Source organism: Chiloscyllium plagiosum, chromosome 31, assembly GCF_004010195.1.
Source record: "Chiloscyllium plagiosum isolate BGI_BamShark_2017 chromosome 31, ASM401019v2, whole genome shotgun sequence".
NCBI lineage: Eukaryota > Metazoa > Chordata > Chondrichthyes > Orectolobiformes > Hemiscylliidae > Chiloscyllium > Chiloscyllium plagiosum.
The window spans coordinates 3460798-3471354 of NC_057740.1; the positions used below are offsets into that span (position 1 = coordinate 3460798).

At 45.4% G+C, this 10557-nt stretch overlaps 1 pseudogene; it reads left to right on the forward strand.

The window, feature by feature from the left end:
* The first annotated feature begins 257 nt into the window (after positions 1–257).
* On the forward strand, positions 258–2267 carry LOC122565539 (annotated as a pseudogene).
* The last annotated feature ends 8290 nt before the right edge of the window (positions 2268–10557 follow it).

Sequence of the window (10557 nt, forward strand, 5' to 3'; positions counted from 1 at the left end):
TCACAAAGAAATGAAACAGGCAACCACAGACCACATTATGTGCCTGTGGGAGGTGGAGAATTTAAAATCCCAACTCAAACCGCAACGGAGTAATGTATGCTTGTGGGGATGTTAAAAGGGAAGAACAGGAGGTAGACTGGGATGAGCTCCGGGAAGACACACAGCAGTAAACCATCTTCACAGAGGATTGGGCTTCACCCCCACCCTTCAGAGAGGAGCCAACCCCTTCAGCGCCCCTGGAGACACTCCCTGTGGCAATGAACCAGATTACCAACGAAAGACGGATCGGGGACGTCGATGCCCCAGCAATAGCATACACCACTCTGTTTACGGGAGCACAATTGGCAGAAATCGCTAAAAAGATTCCAGATTTTGAGCCATTTGCCAATCCATATATATTCTTTGAGAGGGTCAGATAACAAAAGATTTTGCATGGGGTAGGTGAGAGAGGAGGTAAATCTGGGCAGCATGGTGGCTCAGTGGTTAGCACTGCTACCTCATAGCACCAGGGACCCAGGTTCACTTCCAGCCTCAGGGGATTGTCTGAGTGGAGTTTGGACATTCTCCCTGTGGCTGCTACGGTTTCCTCTGGTTACTCCGGTTTCCTCCCACAGTCCAAAGAAATGCAGGTTAGGTGAATTGGCCATGCTAAATTGCGCATAGTGTTCAGGAATGTGTGGGTTAGGTGTTTTAGTCAGGGAAATGTAGAGTAATAGGATAGGATAGGATAGGAGAAGGGTCTGGGTGGGTTACTCTTTGGAGAGTCGGTCTGGATTTGTTGGGCCAAATGGCCTGTTGCCATACTGTAGAGCAGTGTTTCTCAATGGGGGTGGAAGCGCCCCCTGAGGGGCATTTGCCTTCCTTCGGTGGGCATTGAAGTCAAAGGGGGCACTGAACGACTTTATAGAGAGCTTACCAATCACATGGAAGACTGCTGTGTCCTTGAAGGACATTGCTGTGTGCAGATGGATAGTCGCACAACACAAGTGTGTTATTTTCCCTGCACCCATGGAGACGTGCGCTCTGGTTGCTGCGCTATTATTGATGGTCTTCTCTGAATGGCAAACCATTTGAACTCATTCGCAGTTGGCACTGATTCTACTGCCGAGATCAATATCAACTAACTCTGTGTCGCTTCTAGGAAGATGAAATGCAGCTTTTCAACTATTCTACCAGGTGACAGAATGAATGCACCTTAAAGCTAATTAGCCAATCAAATTTTTCCACTTGTCTGAGTGTCTCAAAATTATCGTGATAAGGTAATATACATGATTCCATCAGGGTATTCGATTGACAGTGTAAAAATGGCCTCATCCATTAAGTAAAAGTGCAGGCAGTATAGCATGGACTATTTGTGATATGGCTTTATTCAATCTCCATCTAAAGCATTTACCACTATGCTTGCTCTGTGAACAAAGTTTTTCCAACGAGGCCATGAAGCCTTCCCGTCTTATTAAACATTTGGAAAAGAAACACAGTGACAAAAAGGACAAAGATTTGGCATATTTTCAAACATTAAAGAATAAATTCAATCAGCAACCAACGATTTCCACTGCTTTTTCAAAGATGGGAGCCACAAATGTGGATGGCCTTGTGGCATCATACAACATAGCGAAGCTAATTGCAAAATGTGGTAAACCTCATTCCGTGGGTGAATCATTGGTGCTTCCAGCTATTGCCAAAGTATTATCAACCATGCTACATCAGGAACCATTAATGACTATCAAGCGTATTCCTCTTAGCAACGATTCCGTGAGAAGGCGCATCGATGAAATGGCCTCAAATGGTGAGGATAAATTATGTTCCCTTTTGATATCGAAAGGAATCACCTTACAAATTGATGAAAGTGCTATATGCGGAAGACTATCTTCGACTGTGTCAAGGATTATTTTGATTAAAAAGTCTGTTCCCCTCAAAAACATTGTTGCTAGTGCCATGGATGGCGTGCGTGCTATGACTGGCCAACATCAGGGATTTGTCGCACTATTAAAGAGAGAAGTGCCACATGATTTCACAGTACACTGCATTATCCATCGGCAGCATCTGGCTGCAAAGAAACTTAGTGAAGTCCTCAACCATTCTCTACAAGTGGTGATAGATGTGGTAAATTATATAAAGAGACATGCTCTGAATGAATGACTTCTCTGCCAACTCTGTAAAGATAATGAAGATGAATTTCTGCAATTTGCTGCTACACACAGAAGTGAGATGGCTCTTGAAAGGAAAATGCCTCAATCGTTTCCATGAACTGTTCGAATCTATCATCGAATTCCTGCACAGAAATAATGAAAACCTTTGTGAAAGCCGAAACCGTAAAACATTGTGCATATCTCGCAGATATATTCGATTAAGTGCAATTTGCTAATCATGCAGATACAAGGAGGTAATGTGAGTTTCATAAAAACAAGGAATGCTGTTACATCTTTTATTGAGAAACTTGATCTCTTTCCTCGGATTATCAGTCATCATGAGTTTTACCAGTTCCCGAGTTTAAACAATATCGTGGAGGATGTTACTGATGATCAATTACTTATCTACTCAGCTCACATTCGTGCACTGCAGGATGATATGAAAACATGATTTGCTGATCTTATTGAGATGGAGATCCCTACATGGCTGGTTGACCCCCTTTATCTCATGCGCAGAAGAAATGGACATTCGCCTTCAGGAAGAAATGATAGAGCTCCAAAATGACACTACAATGAAAATTCGTTTTTCGCAAATGGATGAGCCCCTTTTTTGGATTCAAGATGCCACCCAATGTCGTTTCCCACTATTAAGTGAAGAGGCAAAGCGGTTTGCACGACCATTTCCTCCTACTTATTTGGTTGAGAAAGGATTCAGTGCCATCGCCAGAATACAAGATAAGACCCACAATCACATGGATATTGTTCAGTGTGGTGACCTGAGATTGCTTTTGACAAAAATTCAACCAGATGTATATGATTTAGCAAGACAACATGAACCACAAGGATCGCATTGACTATTTTGCTATCACAGACTAAATTTTATACAGTGAGCCAAAAGTAGGTGGACAGTAAGAACAGTAATAAATAATATTTTTTTTGTTGTGTATATAAAACATATTTCACAAGTTTTCAGCACTGCAATGTATTGCAGTTATATGTGTAAAAACAGACTTTGGTGACTTTGGGGGCGTTGCATGATTTCAAGGATAAGAAGGGGGCATTGAATACGGAAAGGTTGAGAAACACTGCTGTAGAGGATTCTATGATTCTATGACCTTATCGTAAGATGTTTGAGCCAGTCAGTAAAGTCTGCAATCTCAGTCCCTCTAAATGTAGGGGAAGAAACTCCAGCCAACATGAGATGCTATTCTCACAGCAATTGGATACAATAAAGGAGACCCCATTGAGCTAAACCAGTGCAGGCAAAAGAAGGGAGAAAATCTGGTTTCGTTTATGGGTACATTTTTCGGGAGTCTCCGGAGAATTAAACAGGAGTCAGTTATCTGCAGCTGACTCAACTGGGTGGTCTAAGACTTTAGTTTCACACGCCACCGAAAAGAGCAGGAAGTCCTGTGTGAACTTCAATTCTACAAAGCCAAGCCACAATGATGCATGGTTGCTGAGGAGAATGTCCTAGGTGTGGGAGAAGGAAATCCAAAACTAAACAAAAATAAAACAGAAAGGAGGGAAAATGCTTCCTTTCCATGCCTCCAAGCAGGGTCCGGCGTTGAGGAATGAAGGAAAAGGATGTAATTCATATCAAAGCAAACCCAGCTTCACTTTACACAGCCATGGAGAGAGAGATGGAGGGGCAGAGCAATGGAACACATGGCAGCCAACGCAGTGCTACCACTGCGGTTACACAGGACACTACGTGCGAGAATGTAGAGCCCACGCATGGCCGCACATGCAGCCACTGGGACCACCGACCAGTGGGATCATGGAGTGATAGAAGGAGTCACCAACTCTTGTTAGAGTGTCCAACTCAGCAGGCTCCGGTCCATGCCATGGATGCTAGTAACCCAAGTACCACCGCCCCCCGCCCATTCCCAACCTACAAGGCATATGCATGACGTTGTGGGTCTTTGACAGGAAGTGGGATAGTGTAGATTGACCAGTATCAATGGTGAGGTAGGAGGCCGCCCTGTCCAATTCCGTTGGGATACCAGAACAATCCTGAACGCCTCGATTTAATGATCTGTCCTGACAGACCACAGGGACTATAGTTTTAAGCAGGTTTACTGGCCATGTACCGGAGAGGTACATTACTGAACTGATAGAATTTAAACTAGGTGACATTACATGCCAGTACCCTGCTATCTTAGTTGACCTTCCCCAAGGCTCAGACCACATCCTCTGTCTCGAATACATAACTAGGTGTAACTTTGCATTTGATCCAGTAAATTCTTGGCTATGGCAGATGTCCTCAATTAGCAAGACGCCACCCATCATCATCACAGAAAGTTATACCAACCAGATCAGCTCAATAAGGAGGGCTTCGTTCAATCCCTTAATGACCAAGGGTCTGGCTATGACCGAGGTGAGAGTGAAACACAAAGGGGCATTCGCCCAACATAAACCTGACTGTGGACGTATCCCGGGAGAGGTGATAATCGAGCGGCCAGAGCAAAAACCTTGCAAGACAATATGGTTTCCCCAGATGGGCAGAGGGGTAAGTGGCCAAGGTGACTGACAGTCTTTAACAGCGAGGAGTGCTGAGGCCTGTAGCCTCCACTAATAATGCTCCAATTTGGCCAATCAGGAAGCCATGGTTCATGGCGTTTAACCATTAATTATCGGGAACTTAATAAAATCACCCCTCCTCACTGCACCAACAGTAGCCACCAGCCCAGCCACAATAATGAAGCCTGCTTCGCAAGCAAAGTACTTGATATCAGTAATGGTTTCTGATCCATACCCCTAAATTGGTCCCATCAGTTACAAATTCACATTTACTTTCCAGGAACAGCCGTATACCTGGACCTGCCTACTCTAAGGGTTCCATAACTCACCCTTGATTTCTCATAGGATAGCCAAGGGACTAGGAAAGTTTTCCCGGCCTGACTGCCTGATCCAATATACAGTCCTCACTTTTGCCAAGTTGATTTTAACTTTACTGTGAATCCTCTTGCAAGGATGCCTACCTTGAAGTTCTCCTCCTCTCTCCACAAGAATCTCAGTGAATCTCTCTCTCACTGCAACCCACAGGTCATCTCCTCTGCCATCAAGCTCTTCACACCATCAAACCAGCAGATAAAGGGGGTGCAGTGGTAGCTTGGCGCACTGACCTCTACACCGCTGACTCTTTGCTGCCTTCTCTCCCGCCCCACTGCGCCTCCCCCCCTCATTTATCTTTCCACCCTGGAGGCTTCCTGCCTCTATTCCTGATGAAGGGCTTTTGCCCAAAACGTCTTTTTTTTTTTCCTGCTCCTCGGATGCTGCCTGACCTGCTGTGCTTTTCCAGCACCACTCTGATCTAAACTCTGGTTTCCAGCATCTGCAGTCCTCACTTTTGCCCAATATGCAGATGACCCATTCCTACAAACCAAACCAAAGCAGGAACACATCCAAATCCTAAATGGATTACTCAACCTTTTGCATGTGCTAGGGTGTAAAGTAAACCTGAAAAAGGTGCAAATTCTACAGCCTAGGGTTACATAACTGGGAATGATAATCACCCATGGGAAAAGAGAAGAGGACCAAAAGTAGGTAGATTCCATAGTGCAACTCCCACCCCCACGAGATGTTAGTGCACTCTGAGCTTTCCTGGGTCTAGTGGGATACTGGAGGAATGGGTTTGCTACTAAAGCAGCCCCACTCTCGTAGTTGCTGAAAAAGAACACTACTGGAATTGCCTATCCCAGCATACAAAGGGAGTAATTGATTTAAAACACACCCTCACAACAGCACCTGTCTTACTAGTTCCCAACCCTGACTTACCACACACCCTAGAAGTTGCAGCCACAGACCATACAATAGCTGCCATTCTGCTCCAGGAGCAACACGGTAAGCAAAACCCAGTGGCCTACGCCTCCAGGGTCCTACAGCCTGTGGAGCAAGGGTTTTCCATGTGTGAAAGACACCTCCTCGCAGTCTTTTGGGCTGTCCAGTGTTTTGACTATTTTATTGATTTAAGTCTGCTGACTATCTTAACTGAGCACCCCCCAATCCAGCTCCTGCCGGACTCCTGAATCAAAGATGGCTCAGTGAACCAGACCCGTGCCACACAATGGATGCTGCTTCAAGGTTGGGACATCATGGTCAGACATACCAAGGTGGCCACATCCTAGGTGATAATCTCAATTACGGGGGTCACCCACACAACTGCCAAATAATAGCAGCAAAACATCGCACTGGCCCTTTCATTCCAAAGCAGCAGGAGGGATGGTTAGGGATGAGAGAAAAGATCAGCAGGTAGAAACCGCTGTCAAAATCTACGTAGGTGGATCCTTCACACAGTGGAGGACAGCAGTCAGATCTCCTATGGTAAATATATGACAGATAGGCAGGGACAAACACTCATTGAACTCACTTTAAAACAACCTAGCCATCGAAGTGCCCTAGCTCTACAACTAGCAGCGGTAACCTATATGGTCAGCCACCCCGATCTGTTCCCTTCACCCACAGATATGTACTCATGCAGAATGTGATGACTATGCTTGGTATCAAGCAGAAACCCCACATTGCATACCACCCCCAATCTAGTGGGATCGTGGAAAGGATGATGGTCAGCAGAACAATAACTGGGACACAGTACTTCCGTTTGCCTTACGATGGTATACAACACCATCTTCCAATCCACAGGGTACACCTCCCCACCCCCCACCCCCATACCCTAGCGATATATGAAAGAAGTTGACTACCTGTTCGGTCTCAACCTCAAAGAACCTGCCCTGTCCCACACAAAAGCGGGGCAGCAGCTCACCAAGAATATCAAGGCCACTCAGTTAGCAGCAGCTGTCAGGTTAGGGACAAAAGGAAATTAAGTAAGGCTTACTTTAACAATAAAGTTAACACTGTTGAATACCCTAAAGGACAGCAGGTAATGCTGCAGATGTACAACCCTAGTTTCTTGCTCTCTCCTAAATACTCAGATCCCTGCACCGTGGTGGATAAGGTGAGTCTCTCAGTATACAAGGTTCGATGAACCACAGGGAAGACCGGCTGGTTCTGTGTAAGCCTACAGCACTTAGCATAGCCACTCTCACCACCTTGAGGTTTGTACAGCAGATGGCCCCAGCCTAGAGCAAGTGATAAGACAAAGGTTAGACCATGATAACAAGGCAACCCCCTGACACATCCTCTCAGTCAGACCACATCTCTGATGAAATTTATACTCTCCCATCACTACCATTGACTGCAGCTTCAACACCCAAGGGATCCCCAGACGATCTAATTGACTTAACGGAGGACTTGATCTCTTTAACCGATTGGAACAACTCACTAGTGACTGACAGCACGAATGTCTAGACACGACAGAACTCCTCAATAACTCCCTGATAGACATGAAGATCGAAAGACCCCATGTCTTTAAAACTCAGACCTCAGACGGCGTATCCACGACCTGGATAAGACACTAGTGCGGATAAAGGAAAGACAGATTGAACTGGACTGTCAAGTAGACATGTTCAGAAGTCAGAGCATTATCACTAGGGGGAGTGAGAGAACATGAACATGGGAACCTGGAGGGTACAATAATGTCAGGTCCATGGAAACAGAGGATTCAGGACAAATCGATGGGTGCCTATTAAATGAATGTACTAAGTCATTAATCCAGATGATGACTCAGGCCATCCAAGGAGAGGTGCAACTGTTTCTGATGGCCCACACTCATGTACAATTCACACTTCTCTAAGTCCAGTGGGACCAACTCAGAGTCTTGTAAGTTCTGATAGAATTAACCAGGTTAGCAAAATAGCGCACAGCTCAAAGATCAGTTGCGATCGGTTCAGACAATTGCCTGTTTACTTTCAGATAGTCTCTTTACCGCTACTTTCCTACAGGTTGCCATTCAACCTACAGTTTCTCAGCGTACTTCACTAAATAAAACCTCTGTCTGAATTTGCCTCATCGTATTGCTAATTATTTGGTTATAACAACCACTCTACAGTACCAAACAAAACTATTTGGGGTGTTAGTTGATGGCCTCATTCCAGTCTTTTCTGACCACTCCGCAGCCAGGCCAGTTAAACCTGCACACCTAACATACCTCTACCACTAGGAATCAAGGCAATAGCCACTGGAAACCGAGGTTGAAACCTAACAGGCATTACAGCCAAATTAAAATTCCATATGGTGTACCTATTCCTTAAAACAAAAATTGGGGAAAGGTATGCATTACACATGTTCTAATCTATTCAGCTCTCAGACAAGGATAATAGCAGAATAACCTCCACAAGACAACCATGACTACACAGAACATAATCAAGCTCTACTTTATTGGGATCATCATCATCACTGGAAACAACACATAAGAAACATCAAACACACCAGGATATGTGTCACCAGGAAACTTATGGTTTGGCCCACTGGACACAGGCGTGTGAGGATGGTGTATTATGGGTACACCCCAATATAATGTTCAGATGCAGCAACCAGGGGGCAATATATAAGAAAACAAATTGGAGTTCAGATGATTGCTACCTATTGGGAGCTCAGATGATTGCTACCTGAGCATAGGAATCACAGGCGATTGGTGGGGATTCTTAAACAACGGGACCCTGAGATAGGATACTTAGCAATGGCTCAGAAAAGGGATTGCAATTTGGGCAGCGATGCTCCAGGAAATGCAGAGGGGAAGCTCGTTCAGTATGAGATTAGGAACGGCCAAAAACCAGCCACAGAGGCATCCCAACCCGTTTGTCCTGAAGTCACCCCTCGGTCCACAAAACCCATTGGACAAGTCCTGTATGATAACCACCACGAATTGGTATCTGTCGTGGTGAATTTAGCAGGAACCCAACTACCAGAGTAGCACTCCCTCCCAACGTAAAAGACTGTACCACCACGTGACCCGTAGATTATTGGGATGATTGATAGGGGCAGACGAAGGGAAGGTCAAACTCAGAACAGGGAAGGACATAAAAGTGAAATATGGAGTGACTTAGCAGCAGTATATGGTCAGGGGTATCAATAATTAACGCCCTTGATTTGACCGACCTGGACTCAGAGTCCTGACCCAACAAATAAAAGAGACTTTGGACTCAAATGAGAATAGTTGGCAGGATGCAAAAGGAGAACTAGTTGGGAATAAAGCCAGTAGCTTTATGGTGGTTGTCCTAGAAGGACATGTCAACACAATTAAACCAAATAACAAAATGGAAATTAGAAGATGACAGCAGGTGACAGAATCAGATCCTGCGCAAATATATGGACTGTGGATGATAGAACAGTTGAGAGAAAACCTCAATCAGGATAGCCAGGGACAGGCTCAATCCTTGATCAGTGATAAACAGGTAGAATTTTTAAAAATTGAATCCCTACTTTTTTTTTATTTCAAAAATATACTTTATTCATAAAATTATTTTGATGTCTATACAATTGGTGATGCCATACATACGTATACATTCCATTTCTTTACATACAGAGATTGGAATTAATCATTCATATATACAGGTCTGTACGTTTACTATTCATATATTTAGCTAAGGCATCAGCAGAGCCCATTTACTGCGTGGGCCCCCTGTTCTTTGGCAGGCAGACGTTACACAGTGGTCTTGCCCCACCGCATCTTAGCGGCAGCTGCCCCAAGCTTCAGCGCATCCCTCAACACGTAGTCCTGGACCTTGAATGTGCCAGTCTGCAACACTCAGTCGGGGTCAACTCCTTCTGCTGGAAAATCAACAGGTTTCGGACAGACCAAAGAGCGCCTTTCACCGGGTTGATGATCCTCCAGGCACAGTTGATGTTCATCTCGGTGTGCGTCCCGGGAACAGACCGTAGAGCGCACAGTCCATCATCATGGAGCTGCTTGGGACGAACCTCGACAAACACCACTGCATTAGTCTCCAGACTTCCTCTACATTGGCACATTCCAGAAGGAGGTGTGTGACAGTCTCGTCCCCTCCACACCGTTTTGGGGGCAGCGTGCGGTGCGGCAGAGAGTCCAGGCATGCATAAAGGATCTCACAGGCAGAGCCCTTCCCACCACCAGCCAAGCCATGTCTTGGTGCTTGTTGGAAAGTTCTGGCGATGAGGCATTCTGCCAAATGACTTTGACAGCCTTCCCAGGGAACCGCTCAACAGGATCCGCCCTCTCCTTTTCCTGAAGGGTCTCAAGGACACTACATGCTGACCACTTCCTGATGGACTTGTGGTCAAAGGTATTTTTCTTCATAAATTTCTCCACGAAGAACAGGTGATACGGAACGGTCCAACTACTTGGAGCGTTCCATGGCAGTGAGGCCAGGCCCAACCTTCGCAACACCGGGGACAGGTAGAACCTCTGTACGTAGTGACACTTGGTGTTTGCGTACCGGGGATCCACGCACAACTTGATGCAGCCACACACAAAGGTGGCCATCAGAGTGAGGGTGGCATTGGGTGTGTTTTTTCCCCCATTGCACCGGTCTTTGTACATTACATCTCT